Source organism: Salmo salar, chromosome ssa20, assembly GCF_905237065.1.
Source record: "Salmo salar chromosome ssa20, Ssal_v3.1, whole genome shotgun sequence".
Classification (NCBI taxonomy): Eukaryota; Metazoa; Chordata; class Actinopteri; order Salmoniformes; family Salmonidae; genus Salmo; species Salmo salar.
In genome coordinates this window covers 9280212-9299403 of record NC_059461.1, presented here as the reverse complement: position 1 = coordinate 9299403, position 19192 = coordinate 9280212, and the positions used below count along the sequence as shown (strand labels likewise).

At 44.2% G+C, this 19192-nt stretch overlaps 1 long non-coding RNA gene across 1 annotated transcript in view; it reads right to left on the bottom strand.

The window, feature by feature from the left end:
- Positions 1–8268: 8268 nt before the first annotated feature.
- LOC123729308 (uncharacterized) overlaps positions 8269–19192 on the bottom strand; it is a 36157-nt gene continuing 25233 nt past the window's right edge. Inside the window, exons 3-4 of the long non-coding RNA XR_006761085.1 lie at positions 15633–15735; positions 8269–10013 (exon numbers count right to left, since the gene is read on the bottom strand). This is a non-coding gene — a long non-coding RNA (uncharacterized lncRNA). The remainder of the gene's footprint in view (positions 10014–15632; positions 15736–19192) is intronic.

Sequence of the window (19192 nt, the reverse complement as noted above, 5' to 3'; positions counted from 1 at the left end):
TATGGATGGATCCAGGATTGGAAACGCACAATGGAACTACTAGGGCACTTTAGTATAACAGAAATAAATGCAGTCATTTCTGTCCTTTGCTTTGTTACTATATTCCTGCTATTTTTGTTGTTAGCTACCTAACAAGCTAGCTAGTTACTGCTGCTACCTATATCAATCAACAACAGCTATTCGTTTTCCTCTTGACGTAAACATTTCAGCTACAAACCACAGAATTTAAAATAGAAGGGAATGGCGAGATGATTGCTTTGTGGAGCATCTGCTTTGGCTTGCTTTCTTGTTGGCTAGCCTGCTAGCTAAGTTAGCCTCGATAGCTAATGCATGCTAACCTTAGCATACTACTTCTAAACAGCCAGCAGGCCAACTCTTACAAACCACAGAATTTGAAATAGAAGTGACTGGCAAAATAGTTTTTGCATAGGCGTTGTCCTTTTTTGCTAACACCAGCTGTGGATTGCTTGACATGCTAGCTAGCTTCCTTGTGTGTATTCCTGAGCTCATATCTCCACTATTCTTTGAGAAGGATCCTCCCCACCGGAGAATTTGGAAGAAATTTAAAAGCTGCTGGACCAATCACAAACGTGTATGTCTCGGCCAAAGAGGATGATGTCATTATCCAAGCAAACACGTTTGAGAGGAGGTTTAACTGAGTTTTTTTCTCTCAAATTTATGCTTTGGCAACAACTACAAGTAAAGGATGAGTCAACAACATTATTTGGGTATGAGCAAACAGAATATGAGCTTTTAAAAGTTCAATGGACAGTTACTTTAAAAAGGCCAGACACAAGGGGACACGTTTCTGTTTCACAAGAGCAGGTGAGAACACAGCCCACCACAAACTTAAATGCATATACACACACTTGTGCATGCTTGCACGCACGCATGCACACAAACGCACTCACTAGCAGGCCCAAGATCAGCCAATTCCCTCAACACATTCAAACACCAACTCAAAGCAGTGCTTCAAAAAGCCATTAGAGTGCTCATATAAGCAGGCGTGCTGATGAAAGCTCATAAAGCCAGCTATGTAAATAAAATAAATGAAAACCCAGTAGACGGAGCTGAGAAGAAAGAGACCCCTTGGGATTTATTGTTTGTGAAGGGCTGCTCCATTAACTTCCAACTCAGAGCTGGCTGCTGCGGGTCCTCTTATTGATGTGTCTCCTATAGCACCTTCCACTGCCTGAAAAAACCCCAACCTGCCAGCACTGTCTTGCAGTTCGCTGACCTGAAATAACTGAGGAAGAAGAAAAGGAGGTGAGAAACACACACACAGAGGCTGACCCTTTCACACACACTACACACACATGCTACTACATAAGAAAGTGCATGACACAAACACAAGTGCACATGTACACAGCAACTAACACTCTGATGTCATAACGGCGACCACACTAATCAAGAGGATTTTCCGCATGAGGCGGCGAATGACAGCGGTAGAAGGTCAAAGGCAGCTCACGTCTTGTCGCCGGGTGGAAGCTGCTGGCTAGTAATGAACAGGTTCAGGGCTAACGGTGGAGAGTGTGACCTCGCTGTAAACAGAACACAACTCTAAACAACCTGCTCAAATTGTCCAATTCTCTCTCCCTGTTACTTTTAACACAAACAAACTACCGCACACACACACGTGCACACACACACACACACACACACATAAGCACACACACAGAAGCACATAAACACACACATACGCATGCAAACACACACACACACACAAACATGCACACACACAGAGGAGTCCTTTGAAGACAGGAGTCTAATGGCAGTTAGACATACGGTGCCTGCGGGAATAGTATTCAGACCCCTTGACTTTTCCACATTTTGTTATGTTACAGCCTTATTCTAAAATGTATTCAATTGTTTTGTTTCCCTCATCAATCTACTCACAATAAACCATAATGACAAAGCACATTTATGAAAAAGGAAAAAAAAAAGAAAGAAATATTACATTACAAGTATTCAGACCCTTTACTTAGTACTCTGTTGAAGCACCTTTGGCAGCGACAACAGCCTTGAGTCCTCTTGGGTATAATGTTACAAGCTTGGCACACCTGTATTTGAAGGAGTTTCTCCCATTCTTCTCTGCAGATTCTCTCAAGCTCTGTCAGGTTGGATGGGGAGCGTAGCTGCACAGCTATTTTCAGATCTATCCAGATATGTTTGATCGGGTTCATTTCCGGGCTCTGGCTGGGCCACTCAAGGACATTCAGAGACTTGTCCCAAGGTGCGTTGTCTTGGCTGTGTGCTTAGGGTTGTTGTTCTGTTGGAGGGGGAACCTTCACCCCAGTCTGAGGTCCTGAGCGCTCTGGAGCAGGTTTTCATCAAGGATCTCTCTGTACTTTGCTCCATTCATCTTTCCCTCAATCGTGACTAGTCTCCCAGTACCTGCCGCTGAAAAACATCCCCACAGTGTGATGCTGCCACCACCATGCTTCACTCTAAGCGGGCTGTCATGTGCCTTTTTAATGAGGAGTGGCTTCTGTCTGGCCACTCTAACATAAAGGCCTGAGTGGTGGAGTGCTGCAGAGATGGTTGTCCTTCTGGAAGGTTCTCCCATCTCCTCAGAGGAACTCTGGAGGTCTGTCAGAATGACCATTGGGTTGTTGGTCACCTCCCTGACCAAGGTCCTTCTCCACCGATTGCTCAGTTTGGACGGGCACCCAACTTTAGGAAGAGTCTTGGTGGTTCCAAACTTCTTCCATTTAAGAATGATGGAGCCCACTGTGTTCTTGGGGATCTTCAATACTGCAGAAATATTTTGGTACCCTTCCCCGGATCTGTGTCTCGACACAATCCTTTCTCGGGGCTCTACGGACAATTCCTTCGACCTCATGGCTTGGTTTTTGCTCTGACATGCACTGTCAACTGTGGGACCTCATATAGACAGGTGTGTGCCTTTCGAAATCATGTCCAATCAATTGAATTTACCACAGGTGGACTCCAATCAAGTTGCAGAAACATCTGAAGAATGATCAATGGAAACAGGATGCACCTGAGCTCACTTTCGAGTCTCATAGCAAAGGGTCTGAATACTTATGTAAATATGATATTTATGTTTTTTTAAAAAGCTGTTTTAGTTTTGTCATTATGGGGTATTGTGTATAGATTAATTTAGAAAATGATTGAATCCATTTTAGAATAAGGCCGTAACGTAACAAAATGTGGAAAAAGTCAAGGGGGTCTGAAATCTTTCCGAATGCACTGTAGTTCCCTGTACATTTACCTGAGATGTCAAAATAGGTGCATTTACTATCTCTCAGGGAGGAAATTGCAGTGAGAATGCAGGGCTGAGTGTAACTGAATTTCCTAATGCTGGGGTGGATTGAAGGCTCTTGTATTGTGTATCCTACTATTTGGCTGATGGAAGTGGTGTGTGTTTGTATGACTAAGAGCCAATTTATGTTTGATCTGAAAATGTGGTCGGTAGGCTCCGTATGGAGGGTGTGACGCAATTGCGGAGCCTCAGGAGGCACGCGGAGGCAAAACTGAGCTCCGTATCGCATCGCCGTGCGCCTCCCACATTTTGTAACAATGCGTAGGGCTCCGCATAAGTGAGGGAGGGAGGTCCTGTATGAACACAAACTCACTTCCTTGACAACTTCCTTCACAACAGATCTGCTCAACAACCCTGTGCAGCTCCGCGAAGAAGTATGAATGCCATGACTTCTGCAGAGGTGATATCACCGTAAATGCTGCACGGCCAATGCAAACATCGGATTAACTGTGTGCTCAAAAGAGTATATCAAACCACAAATCTCAAAGGTTTTTCTTTCCCCAGAATATGTTGGCGTGAATCATTCACAGTATATGTCACAAGGTCAAACCTTACCTAAACATCAGGTAGGACCAAAACCGGACCATATAGCCACACCATACACCACAGTATTACCATAACAGGCACTCGATGGCATGTTATTTATACATTGAGAGGATTACATTTCCCAGAGTCACGACTTTTACCCAATTTGTGTGCATAAAAGCGAGTTAAGGAAAGGGCTAAATGTTTTCTGTAGCGCTGGGTTTTGTGCGTCTATGGTTACCACGCCTGAAAATCAATCAGTCATGTTTAAGTGGGTGCTGAGAGAGAGGACGGCCATTACTTTATGACTTCATGTTAGGATAGGGGCCAGTAGGAGGCCTGGAACATTTCCTTCTCCACAAGTCAACCTCATTTACTATAAATGGACTCACGGGCTTAACCTAAATGGTTAATTTTACCTGGAAAACATTTCCTGATAACATTCAGTTCCAAAGAAATGCATGAGTGCATGTAGAAAAGGGCAACAAAGGATAATCTCCAATCAATCTGCAGTGTATCAGCAGCAGACAATTGGTAGCACTGAATGTCTGATGTCTGTGGCTCTGGTAAAGTGGGACATTCAGCAGGACCAGGTCTTAGTGTATAGGGCTGATATGTGAATTAAATAGACTGTGATAAGAGCGTCCTAGCAGACAGAAAAGGGACCCCACTCCCCCCGTGATACGGGGCTTCCCATGGCGTGGCATTTATTTTAATCTGGGTCCTGGACAACACACCTGCCTCATTCTGCTAAATAAATAAGCCTTGACACCCCCCCAATAAGCCTTGTGCCCCCCCCCCCCATTACCCCCAATCCCATTTCCACCTCACCTTCCGTCCCACAACTCCCAGCCAGTCCCCCATCGCTTCAGTGCCCTGATTTATTTCTTCTCCCCATCAGGCGGAGAGATGGAGAGAGGGAGAACAGGGAGAGAGGGGGGAAAAATAGAAAAGTCTCATATCATCGGTGGGCCAAAGGTGACTACCCTGGGGAGAGAGTGGGAATGAAATTCTCCCAGTCCCATTTTACCAGCCATTCAAACCGCATTACTCCCAAGAAGGGAAACTTATAAAGCCTCTGCACTTGAACACATTTCTGTGTGTTTACGGGAGGGAGAGAGGGCCTGCTGTACTAACGCCTCAGTAATAGATTCCCAATTTCTTTCTCTTTTTCTCTCCCTCTTTTCTACTTCCCTCCTTCCCTCTCTCTCTCTCCCTAGGTCCCTGCCCTCCCCTCTGGCTAGCCTAGCTGCGGAGGAAGTGGTAGTAGGGAAACTGTTTGTTTGTGTCTGGCCCTGACAGCACAAGCGGTTTCACTGATTAGTGCTGATGGAGTTGAAGTTATAACTGTCATCTCCATAACATGATGGTCGCGTATGATGCACACTAATGTGTCTGACTTGGACTACACAGCACTACCATCGCTAGAGCGCCACCTCTGTGACAGATATAAACTTGTACCAGACTGCTCTACCACAACTCTAATAGTGTGTTTTATAAATTGGCTAATCCGTAAAGACTCTCGACGATCAAACTAAAGTTGACATGTCAATGTGAAATTCCTATACGCTATGATGATGCCATTCTAATTGGGTTATTTTGACACCATCCTGGTATGAAAAGGGGTCTGGAACAGTCATATTATGGACCTATGTTTTGATATGTATAATATAATTAAGCAATAAGGCCCGAGGAGGGATGGTATATGGCCAATATACCAAGGCTAACAGCTGTTCTTAGGCACGACACAAATCCCCGAGGAGCCTTACTGCTATTATAAACTGGTTACCAACGTAATTAGGGCAGTAAAACAAAATGTTTTGTCATACCCATAGTACGGTCTGATATACCATGGCTTTCAGCCAAACAGAATTCAGGGCTTGAACCACCCAGTTTATAATACAGTATACAGTTTACATACAGTCGGAAGTTTACATACACTTAGGTTGGAGTCATTAAAACTCGTTTTTCAACCACTCCACAAATTTCTTGTTAAGAAACTATAGTTTTGGCAAGTTGGTTAGGACATCTACTTTGTGCATGGCACAAGTAATATTTCCAACAATTGTTTACAGACAGATTATTTCACATATAATTCACTGTATCACAATTCCAGTGGGTCAGAAGTTTACATACACTAAGTTGACTGTGCCTTTAAACAGCTTGGAAAATTCCAGAAAATGATGTCATGGCTTTAGAAGCTTCTGATAGGCTAATTGACATCATTTGAGTCAATTGGAGGTGTACCTGTGGATGTATTTCAAGGCCTACCAAACTCAGTGCCTCTTTGCTTGACATCATGGGAAAATCAAAAGAAATCAGCCAAGACCTCAAAAAAAAAAATTGTAGACCTCCACAAGTCTGGTTCATCCTTGGGAGCAATTTCCAAACGCCTGAAGGTACCACGTTCATCTGTACAAACAATAGTACGCAAGTACGCAACACCATGGGACCACGCAGCCGTCATACCGTTCAGGAAGGAGACGCGTTCTGTCTCCTAGAGATTAACGTACTTTGGTGCGAAAAGTGCAAATCAATCCCAGAACAACAGCAAAGGACCTTGTGAAGATGCTGGAGGAAACAGGTACAAAAGTATCTATATCCACAGTAAAATGAGTCCTATATCGACATAACCTGAAAGGTCGCTCAGCAAGGAAGAAGCCACTGCTCCAAAACCACCATAAAAAAACAGACTACGGTTTGCAACTGCACATGGGGACAAAGATCATACTTTTTGGAGAAATGTCCTCTGGTCGGAAGAAACAAAAATAGAACTGTTTGGCCATAATGACCATCATTGTGTTTGGAGGAGAAAGGGGGAGGCTTGCAAGCTGAAGAACACCATCCCAACCATGAAACACGGGGGTGGCAGCATCATGTTGTGGGGGTGCTTTGCTGCAGGAGGGACTGGTGCACTTCATAAAATAGATGGCATCATGAGGGGGGGAAATTATGTGGATATATTGAAGCAACATCTCAAGACGTCAGTCAGGAAGTTAAAGCTTGGTCGCAAATGGGTCTTCCAACTGGACAATGACCCCAAGCATACTTCCAAAGTTGTGGCAAAATGGCTTAAGGACAACAAAGTCAAGGTATTGGAGTGGTCATCACAAAGCTCTGACCTCAATCCCATAGAAATGTATGGGCAGAACTGAAAAAGTGTTTGCGAGCAAGGAGGCCTACAAACCTGACTCAGTTACACCAGCTCTTTTTTTCTTCTTTTTTTTAACCTTTATTTAACTAGGCATGTCAGTTAAGAACAAATTCTTATTTTCAATGACAGCCTAGTAACAGTGGGTTAACTGCCTTGTTCAGGGGCAGAATTACAGATTTTTCCTTGTTAGTTCAGGGATTCGATCTTGCAACGCTCTAACCACTTGGCTACTAGGCTACCTGTCAGGAGGAATGGGCCAAAATTCACCCAACTTATTGTGGGAAGGCTACCTGAAACGTTTGACCCAAGTTAAACAATTTAAAGGCAATGCTACCAAATACTAATTAAGTCTATGTAAACTTCTGACCCACTGGGAATGTGATGAAAGAAATAAACGCTGAAATAAATCATTCTCTCTACTATTATTCTGACACATTCTTAAAATAAAGTGGTGATCCAAACTGACCTAAGACAGGGAATTTTTACTAGGTTTAAATGTCAGGAATTGTGAAAAACTGAGTTGAAATGTATTTGGCTAAGGTGGACGTGAACTTCCGACTTCAACTGCATACATTTTGACAAAGCATAGGTCTATAATATGAATTTTCCTGACACCTTTTTATGTATTAGTTGATTAGGCCGACCGTGTGCAATATATTTTTTATCGACACGGATACGTTTGAGTAAAAGTTAACTAATTATAATATTATGAGTAAATTCCACGAGACTGCTCACAGGCTATGATTAACTTGTGGACCTCTCCTATTTTAACGACTAAGTGGTCATTAGATATGATAGAAACTACTTTTAATTAGGTTACTATGTTACCTTTTGCTTGCAGGTCATTGGCTGCTTGAGGATACCAGTATACCGTGCGTGTTTTTTTCGATGGTTATACATTTCACTGTGCCAATTCCATGCATTTGAGTTAAAGATGTCATAACACACTGACCATGATAGCAGAGGCCAACTCATCATCATCACCGCTAGTCTGTATTGTTGTGTGTTTGTTTGCGCGTGTGCGCGCCAGCTTGAAGCTGCGAGTGGTGTAACATGAACGTCAGCTAAATAATGTCCAAGGCCTTACAGAAAGCCACGTCTATGCCAGACTGATGATGTGGCATAGAGGGAATCACTGCAGGAGATTTTCTCTGAATACCTATTGGTCCTCAGAGACAAAGTCGAACACACACAGATAACCTCTACTGTTTCTGTAGTATAATTATAAACCAATCACATTGTCTGTCCGTTGGAATTCAACAGATGAATAATTGTTTTATGTTATGCATTTTTTTTTATTGTTAACAGGTATACACACAGCAAATATACAGTCATTCATATTTATAGCATTCATAATGATAGTATTGTTTTTGTAGCCAGAAATGCCACCGGCTTTGCACGCTTAAATCAATGACTTTGTAACACAGAGGCAGATCTGACTAGGTATCTCAATGTCCATGACCTTTTGTATATGCTAGTAGTGTCAACACAATTTTTGAAATACATGTATTATCCATTGACAGTAAAGTATATGAGTATGCAGTAGATGAATACATGACCGCATTTCAATAAACAGAGTTGTTTTCTCTATGCATCTATTCTCCACTTCAAGCCATTTCTGAACACTCTCAGTAGGTCGGATCCATATAGGTCTCTATAAGCATTTACAGTGAATTCCAACATTAAAAAAACAGAACCCCAAACAAAGTCAAACTCTGAGGTGTGCCATGTCAGATCAGAGAGACCTGGAGGCAGACAGAGGGCTGTTGGTGCTGCTGCTGAGTGTGAATGGCTTTGGAAGCGAGGCGTTTAGAGTGGACCCCAGGCGACCGGCAGGGCCGTACGTACATCAGTGACAATAACAGGCCCCAGGCCAGTGTACAGCGCTCTGTGCCAACAGGAGGTGGCAGGTGAGACCTCGCCTGGAGTCAGAAAACACAGCACAGCTGGGACTAACACACCGTAGCAGCAACACCCAGACAGACCACTGCCACTCAGGTGCTGTGACATAGACACAAATCCAACCTGCCAGTGACGAACACTGAGTGAAGCAGTCAAAATGTGAATTTCTCTTCTGAACAGCCGTGGAGAAAAACTAACAGGAACAAACAATAGGATTTCAGATAAGTTGGGAACTGATTGTGAGTAAGTATGAATAATACAACGTGGGCTGGGCTTTTCGACGAGATCATCCTTTCAATGTACTTTTCACACCTATATGTTTTCAATATAAGCCTACAAAGGAAACACTAGATCTGCCCTTTGCTTTGTCTCATGCCCACAGCTTCAAAGTAAAACCAGGAAAGGCCTCTCCATCATCTTCTCCATCGGCACATCTCACATTCGTTCCTTTTGTTCTTCTTCTGAACAGAGGGTACACGAACGGCCTGTCCCCTCTTTTCTTGAGACCATAAGGGGGTATTTTAATCAGCCTCGTGTGCAAATGAAATGTCACGCCCTTTAATGTGAGAGCACTCAGGGAAATGTCGATTAAAATGTCAAGTGGTTGCGGGGATGTGGGACTGGGAGGGTTAATGTCATCTATGGTACAGTAAGCTGGATCGGGAGCCAGTGGGCATCCCCAACCTTCTACACAGACATACACACACAGTACAGTGGAGACACTGAGACCGGGTCACAAATTCTGCGCTACCCACCGCTCAATGACCTGCCACTTGCCCAGTTTGGTACACACACATTTTCTACTTTTGTACATACACACGTGTATGCACGCACATGCACGTACACAGAAACTCAGAGACTCACACAAAAGCCGAACCCAGAGATGGACATTTAAGCGCTTGTGCTTAAAATATAGTCATTATTTTTAGGAGTGGATTCATTATTCCGTGCAGGTTTCAGGTATGAGCTTGAAGTTGGGCGACTAGCAACTGAGAATGTTCATTTCTTGAAAGGTGATCTTCAGAAGAGAGGGATTATTTTCCTCTCTTCATATAATGGCCCACCTGTCAGGGACAGTTAGGGATGACGCAGCGGGGCGTCCAATCACTGACAGGTACAGTATCACCCAGTGAACAGCCTAGGAAAAACCTAGGAAAATAAGAACACAATAAGAACACAGTGTGCAATGCATCAGGATAAACACTCATAGCCCTATCCATGTCTTAGTGATGACTGATCATGTGACTGACAGAAAGAGAGAAAGGGAGAGAAACAGGCTGGAGGAGAGAGAGGGGGAGACAGGAGGGAAAAAGGGATGGAGAGAGAAATAAAGAACGAGAGAGAGGAGAGAGGAGAGAGAAAAGAGGTGAGAAAGAGAGAGAAAAGAAGAGAGAACAAGAGAGAGGTGAGAGCTTCACAATCAATTTGACATACTTTTGAATCATTTGGACATGATGAATGAAAAATACTAATATCGGTCCCATGACTTGAATGGGATTTATGCCACAAATGCTAAAACATTAGCATGTGGAAAGGAAACATAGACAGCTTACAGTGTAACCAACCATTAAGGAAACCACTCATTTGGGTGAACTATCCCTTTAACTGTATGGCAGACTGGACTGTCAGCTGCAATTATGCGCCTCACACTTCCTGGACCATCTTGGTAACTTATTTCCCCTCTCCCTCTCTCCCTCCTTCTGGTCCCCGCTCCAAATATTCCCGGCGAACGTAAACAGGCCACCGCCATCTCTTTGTCAGCTTAGACATCCATATAATGGGAGTCTTGCCTTCCACATTTGGAGGCTATTTTCGGCAAAGAGATGGGCCAGCCTGAACCTCTCTCCCTTGCTCCCTCTCTTATTCCATCCCCCTCTCCCCGTCTCCTGCCCTCTTGACCACATTACGGGACAATTATCTCAGTCTAGTCGGAGAGGGCAAGGAGGGTTAAATTGAATAGCCATTGGCTGTCACTGATTGCTTTTTTAGATTTATTAGATTACAAATTAGATTGGAGGACTTGGCGGTGGTCTTGTGTACGCTGGTTTCTCCAATGTGAACTGTCCTTCCTCCCAGCAGTGTGCTTTGGGTGACCTTCCCTGACTGGGCCATGTCAGACAGAGTGAGTGGCTCGTTAGGGCTTATCAGAGAGGAGCTTAACGATGGCAGGCCCATTCAGTACTAAACATGGACACACACACACAGACAACCAGACACTGCTGCTGCTCCTCATCAACGTGTCTCGGACTCACACGCACACGTGCACACACACACACGCACACGTGCACACACACACACACACACGCACATCAGTGTCCGCCTTGTTGCGGCATCAGTTTCCTCCTGTATAAGTGGGGACTGATGTAGAGAAACATATTGATTAGCATCATGAGGCCAGGGCAATTGTTCCTCTGTCCCCCTGTTCTCTAGAGTCCAGAAGAATAACAGGGGCACACAAGCGTGTGTTAACCTCTACTGCTATACTGTAGTGAAGGGCCCTCTGCTCCCCCAGCCGCTGCACAGCCAGGAGGGGAGGGGAAGAGAGGAGAGAGGAGCTTTAAGGGCAACACAACCCTTAGGACTCTAATCTAGCCCTGCCTGTAGTGTGGTGGGTAGAATCTGATCCCGTAGCGGCACCCTGGGGGAAAAACAAACATTTAGCCATGATGGAAAAACACATATGGGGAGCCAATCCCAGCTAAAGTGCATTTATGCATATTAGCACAGCCCTAGCCTGGTCTCTCTCCAATTGAATCATATAATCTTCTAACTAGCCAACTGTGGAGGCAGGCAGGCCATCCTCTGGGCCATGGCCAGATGTAACAGGGACTATTATTATCTCCAGGTCCCAGTGTGTCAGCTCTCCTCTCCCACTCCATACGGATGATACCGGGGACAGGATACTGGCTCTCAGCTATATGGGCACTCATATCTGGGCCTGCATGCACTCTCCCCTCGCCTCCCTACATTAGGTTACATTATCAGCTGATTCACAGAGATTTCACGGATGAATGAAGCTGTTTGGCTGCATCGGCAACATTAGACTTTCTCTTTCTCACTCTCTCTCTCTCTCTCCATCTCTCTCTCTCTCTCTCTCTCACTCTCTCCCTCTCCCTCCCTCTCTCTCTCTCTCCAGCTCGCTCTCTCTTCTCTCTCTCTCCATCTCATCCCCCCACTCTCTCTCTCTCCTTTCTCTCTCTCTCTTTCTCCATTTTCATGGATCCAAATTCTGGGCATGGGAGTGGTGAAGGGATAGATTATTCCCCCTCTCCTCTCCTCTGCCCTTCTAATGAAAATATCATTGGGAGCAAGCAGGCCCTCACCTCACAGAACATTCTCCAGGCGATTTAAGAGTGAGAGAGAGAGAGATGGAGGGATTGATGGGGAGAAAAAGAGAGATACAGAAAGGGAAGGGTAACAAGGATAGAGTGAGAGAGTGAAAGATAGAGAGAGAGAGAGAGAGAGAGAGAGAGAGAGAGAGAGAGGGGGAAACCAGACCCGGGTACAGTGTTCGTTCCACTCTATTTTGAGCCTACTGTCAAAATGAATTTCACATCTTAATATGGAGAAAGTGCTTACTCTCTGAAATAACAAAAAAAAGAGGAGGTGGGTATGGGAGGGGGAAGAGGGTGGAAGGGGGTTGGGGTTGGTGAGGGGGATAACAATGTGAGGGTATAATGCTGACAGTAAAATAAAGAGGAGTGAAAACTCAATTAAAGGCTGAGAGCTGACAGGGCTGGTGGTAGCCTGCAGGTGGAGAGAGAGGGGGACAGATAGTGGGGATGTGAACGGGGACTCTCCTGCCTTAATGAGGCTTGCCTCAAGGCCTGACTCACTGCAAGACTGCATGACTGCATGGCTGACGGGATGACTGGCTGACTGACTGACTGACTGCATGGCTGACTGCTGACTGGCTGCGTGGCTGACTGGCTGATGGTAATCCACTGCTAGGGAAACTCTGGACCAGTGTTGGGGGTAGCATGGTACAAAAGTAACACATTAAGTAATCAGATGACTTATTATGAGTAACTGGTAATGTAACCCATAACTTTAAAAAAAATGGGTAATATCATAGTTATTTTGTCAAGTAACGCGTGAATCATATCACTACAGGGTGAGTGTTTTCATGATCCGATCTCGACTTGTTTCCTCATTTAGTTCTCGAGTGATCAGAGAAAGGCTGTTTGGAGAAATGTCATGACAGCTGCTTACCATAAAAATGGATAGAGGGTGCACATCTGATCTTGGCCACTGATCGCTTCTGTGATAGGAAAGCAAATAGAGGGCTTCACTGTCTTCTTGATAGTAACTCAAAGCAATATAACAAGTAATATAACATGTTACTTTCCACGCCAAGTAATATTGTAACTTAAAGCATTACTTTTGTGACGTAACAAGTAATATGTAATACATTACTCTTTCAAGTAACTCTTCCTAACTGCTCTGGACCCACCCTGGCCTACACTTTAGCCATTGAGGAGATCAGATACACTTTAATAGTAGAACTAGAATGATTATATATCACCAAATAAAGCTACAACTATGCCGTTAATATACATATGCCTAATAATTAAATCATTAAAATAATAGTGTGTGTCAAATAAAATAAAATTGTATTGGTCACATACACATATTTAGCAGATGTTATTGTGGGTGTTGTGAAATGCTTGTGTTCCTAGCTCCAACAGTGCAGTAATATCTAATTACACACAACAATACACGCAAATCTAAAAAGTAAAATAATGGAATTAAGAGATATAGAAATATTAGGACAGCAACGTCAGAGTCCGGAGTATAAATATATATAGTGCATTCGGAAAGTATTCAGAACCTTTCACATTTCCACATTTTGTTACGTTACAGCCTTATTCTAAGATGGAAAAAAATGATGTTTTCCTCATCAATCAACACACAATACCCCATAATGGGAAAACAGGTTTTTCAACATTTTTGCAAATTAAAAACAGAAATGCCTTATATACATCACTATTCAGATCTTTTGCTATGAGATTAGAAATTGAGCTCCGGTGATTCCGGCTTCCATTGAGATGTCTCCACAACTTGATTGGAGTCCACCTGTGGTAAATTCAATTGATTGGACATGATTTGGAAAGGCACACACCTTTCTATGTAAGGACCCACAGTTGACAGTGCATGTCAGAGCAAAAACCAATCCGTGAGGTTGAAGGAATTGTCCGTAGAGCTCTGAGACAGGATTATGTTGAGGCACAGATTTGGGGAAGGGTACCAAAACATTTCCCCAGCATTGATGGTCCTCAAGAACACAATGGCCTCAAAGATTCTTAAATGGAAGACATTTGTAACCACCAAGATTCTTCCTAGATCTGGCCGCCCGGCCAAACTGAGCAATCGGGGGAGAGGGGCCTTGGTCAGGGTGATGATCAAGAACCCAATGGTCACTCTGACAGAGCTCCAGAGGTCTTCTATGGAGATGGGAGAACCTTCCAGAAGGACAACCATCTCTGCAGTACTCCACCAATCAGATCTTTATGGTAAAGTGGCCAGATGGAAGCCACTCCTCAGTAAAAGGCACAAGACAGCCTGCTTGGAGTTTGCCAAAAGGCACCTAAAGGACTCTCCGACCATGAGAAACAAGATTCTCTGGTCTGTGAAACCAAGATTGAACTCTATGGCCTGAATGCCAAGCGTCATGTCTGGAGGAAACCAGGCACCGCTCATCACCAGGCCAATACCATCCCTACGGTGAAGCATGGTGGTCGTAGCATCATGCTATGGGGATGTTTTTCAGCGGCAGGGACTGGGAGACCAGTCAGGATCGAGGGAAAGATGAACAGAGGAAAGTACAAAGAGATCCTTGATGAAAACCTGCTCCAGAGCACTCAGGGCCTCAGACTGGGGTGAAGTTTTACTTCCCAACAGGACAACGACCCTAAAAGCACAGCCAAGACAACGCAGGAGTGGCTTCGGGACAAGTCTCTAAATGTCCTTGATTCTGGACTTGAACCTGATTGATCATCTCTGGAGAGACCTGAAAATAGCTGTGCAGCGACACTCCCCATCCAACCTGACAGAGCTTGAGAGGATCTGCAGAGAAGAATGGGAGAAATTCCCTAAATACAGGTGTGCCAAGCTTGTAGTGTCATACCCAAGAAGACTCAAGGCTGTAATCGCTGCCAAAGGTGCTTCAACAAAGTACTGAGTAAAGGGTCCAAATAATTATGTAAATGTTTTTTGTTATATACATTTGCAAACATTTCTAAAAAACTGTTTTTGCTCTGCCATTATGGGGTATTGTGTGTAGATGGATAAGGAAAATAAACAATTTAATCAATTTTAGAATAAGTCTGTAATGTAACAACATTTGAAAAAAGTGAAAGGGTCTGAATGTGTGATGGTGTGATGGGATGTATAGACAATATGGACAGTACATGAATAGAATAAGTAGTATAACTGAAGAATACTATATGTACAGAAATAGTTAAATAGAATAGGCCTTGACTAGAATACAGTATATACATGAAGTGGGTAAAACAGTATGTAAACATTACTAAAGTGACCAGTGTTCCATCGTTAAAGTGACCAGTGTTCAATGTCTATGTACATTGGGCAGCAGCCTTTACGGTTCATGGTAGAGTAACTGGGTGGTAGCCGGCTGGTGACAGTGACTGTTCAGGGAAGGGTACTGGGCGGGGGCCGGCTAGTGATGACTATTTAGCAGGCTGATGGCCTTGAGATAGAAGCTGTTTTTCAGTCTCTCGGTCCCAGTTTTGATGCACCTGTACTGACCTCGCCTTCTGGATGTTAAAGGGGTGAGCAGGCCATGGATCGGGTGGTTGAGGTCCTTGATGATCTTCTTGGCCTTCCTGTGACACCAGGTGCTGTAGATTTCCTGGAGGGCAAGCAGTGTTGTAAGTTTTATGTTTTTTTATGTCACATGTACAAGTACAGTGAAATGCCTTCCTTGTAAACTCAAAACCCAACAATGCAATAATCAATAACAATGTAATACTAGAGCAAAAAACATATGAGAAATAAGAAGAAATATGAAGAACACAATAAGTAAGTAATAAGTAAATAAGTAAGTTAGTAAGCATACTATATACAGGATCAGTTCCAATACCATATGTACGATGTGCAGAGACACTGGAGTGATGAAAGTAGATACAATATGTACAGTATAGGGGTAAGGTGACTAGGCAACAGGATATAAGATAAACAGAGTAGCAGCAGCATGTATGTGTGTGTGTGTGTGTGTGTGTGTGTGTGTGTGTGTGTGTGTGTGTGTGTGTGTGTGTGTGTGTGTGTGTGTGTGTGTGTAGAGTCAGGATAAATGTATGTGCATATTACGTGTGAGTGAGAAGATGGAGTGAGTGTGTGTGTAAGTGTGTAGGGCCCTGTTAGTGTGTATAGAGACAGTGTAAAAAAAAAAAAAAGATAGAAGGTTAAAATCAGATAGTCCGTGTAGCTATTTTGGTCGCTATTTATCAGCCTTATTGCTTGGAGCTGTTCAAGTGCCTGTTGGTGTCAGACTTGATGCACCGGTACCGCTTGCTGTGTAGAAGCAGAGAGAATAGTCTATGGCTTGGGTGGTTGGAGTTTTTAATGATTTTCCGGGCCTTCCTTCCACACCGCCTGATGCCATGGATGGCAAGGAGCTCGGCCCCAGTGACATACTGGGCTGTCCGCACCACCCTCTGTAGCGCCATGCAATCGAGGGTGGTGCTATTGACATACCAGGCAATGATGCAGCCAGTCAAGATGCTCTCAATGGTAAATCTGTATAACTTTTGAGGATTTGAGGGCCCATGCCAAACGTTTTCAACCTCCTGAGGGGGAAAAGGCGTTGTCGCGCCTTCTTCACAACTGTGCCCTTGTGTTTGTACAATTTTAAGTCTTTAGTGATTTAGGGCTCCCGATGACTCTGTGGAGGTCATAACGGGACTTCTTGTACTTATTCCTGTCTTCAGCTGTAGCCTCAGGGTTGTCTACGATAGCTGTGTGCGGTAGCCCTGTCCTTTAGTTTAACGTCAACCTTGGTGTTAATCCATGGTTTTTGATTGGGGAAGAAGCGAACCCTCACTGTGGGGACTACGTTGCTGATGCGTTTTCTAATGAAGACAGTGACGGAAGTGGTTAGCTCGTCAACGTTAATGGCGGAGTCTCAAAACACATTTCAATCAGCGCTAGCAAAGCAGTCCTGCAACACAATCTCTGATTCTGGTGACCATTTCTCAGTGGAGTGAGTCACAGGTCCATCCTGTTTTAGATTGTAAACAGGAAGCCGGAGTATGGAGTCATGAGCTCATTTTACAAATGGCAGATGAGGGAAGGCTTTGTATGCTTACTTGTGGGTACAATAACAGTGGTGCAGGACTTTATCGCCCCTAGTGTCATTTGAGATGTGTTGATGGAAGTTGGGCATCACGTGTCTTAATGATGCAAAATTAAAATGGCAGGCAACCAGAAAAGCAGCCTCTGGATGTAGGTGTTCTTGCTTGTTTATGTTCTTGTACTGTTCATTAAGTGCTAGCTTGTTCTTTTTTTGTCTTGAGGTGGAAAGTATACAACAATCCCGATAACAGCTGAAAACTCCCTTGGGAGGTAGAAGGGTTGGCATTTGACCATCAGGTATTCCAAGACGGGTGAACGGTGGCAAACCCCTCCTCCCCTTGATTTTCCCCTTCTTCACCACACTGTCTGTGTTGGTGGACCATTTCAGATTGTCAATTAAGTGTACGCCAAGGAACTTAAAGCTTTTCACCTTCTCCACTGTGGCCCCGTTGATGTGGATGGGGGCATGCTTTCTCTGCTGTCTTCTGAAGTCCATGACCAGATCCTTTGTTTTGTTGACATTGAGGGAGAGGTTATTTTCCTGGCACCATATTGCCAGGGACTTCACCTCCTCCCTGTAGGCTGTCTCGTAATTGTTGGTAATCAGTCCTACCACTGTTGTGTCATCTGTAAACTTAATGATTGTGTTGGAGAAGGGTAAGGCCACGTAATCATGGGTGAACAGGGAGTACAGGAGAGGGCTGAGCACGCACCCTTGTGGGCCCCCTGTGTTGAGGATCAGCGTAGGGGAGGTGTTTTTGCCTACCTTCACCACCAGGGGATGACCTGTCAGAAGGTCCAGGACCCAGTTGCAAAAAGTGGGATTCAAACCCAGGGACCGATCTTAATAATGAGCTTGGAGGGTACTCTGGTGTTGAAGGCTGAGCTGTAGTCAATGAACAGCATTCTTACATAGGTATTCCTCTTGTCCAGATGGAATAGGGCAGTGTGCAGTGACATGGCAATTGTGTCATCTGTGGATCTGTTGGGACGGTATACAAATTGCAGTGGGTCTAGGGTGTCGGGTAAGGTGGAGGTGTTATGATACTTAACTAGCCACTCAAAGCACTTCATGATGACAGAAGTGAGTGCTACGGGGCAATAGTAATTTAGTTGAGTTACCTTCACTTTCTTGGGTACAGGAACAATGGTGGACATCTTGAAGCAAGTGGATACAACAGACTGGGATAGGGAGAGATAGGGAGAGATTGGGATAGGGAGAGATTGAATATGCCCGTAAACACTCCAGCCAGCAGGTCTGACAATGCTCTGAGGAGGCAGCTAGGGATGCTGTTTGGATAGGCAGCCTTGCAAGGGATAACACGCTTAAATGTCTTACTCACATCAGCCACGGAGAACGAGAACTCACAGTCCATGGGAGCGGTGGTGGGCCAAGTTGGCAGTGCTGTGTTTTCCTCGAAGCGAGATAAAAAGTTTTTTAGCTTGTCCAGGAACAAGACGTCGGTGTCCGCGACGTGGCTGGTTTCCCCTTTATAATCTGTGATTCAAAGTGTCGGGTCTGAGCCGTTGAATTGTAACTCCACTTTGTCTCTGTACTGATGTTTTGTCTGTTTGATTGCCTTATTAAGGAGGGCATAACTGGACTGTTTGTACTCATCCATATTCCCAGTTGTATTGAAATCCGTTTTCAGTTTTGTGCAAATGCTGCCACGGTTTTTGCTTTGGATAGTTTTTAACCTCACTAGGGTAGGGGGCACTATTTTCGCCTCCGGATGAAAAGCGTGCCCAAAGTAAACTGCCTGTTACTCAGGCCCAGAAGCTATGATATGCATATAATAGATGTGGATAGAAAACACTCTAAAGTTTCCAAAACTGTTAAAATAATATCTGAGTATAACAGAACTGATATGGCAGGCGAAAACCTGAGAAAAATCCATCCAGGAAGTGGGATTTTTTTATTTTTGTAGTTTTCTATTGAATGCCATTACAGTATCCATTGACTTAGGACTCAAATTGCACTTCCTATGGCTTCCACTAGATGTCAACACTCTTTA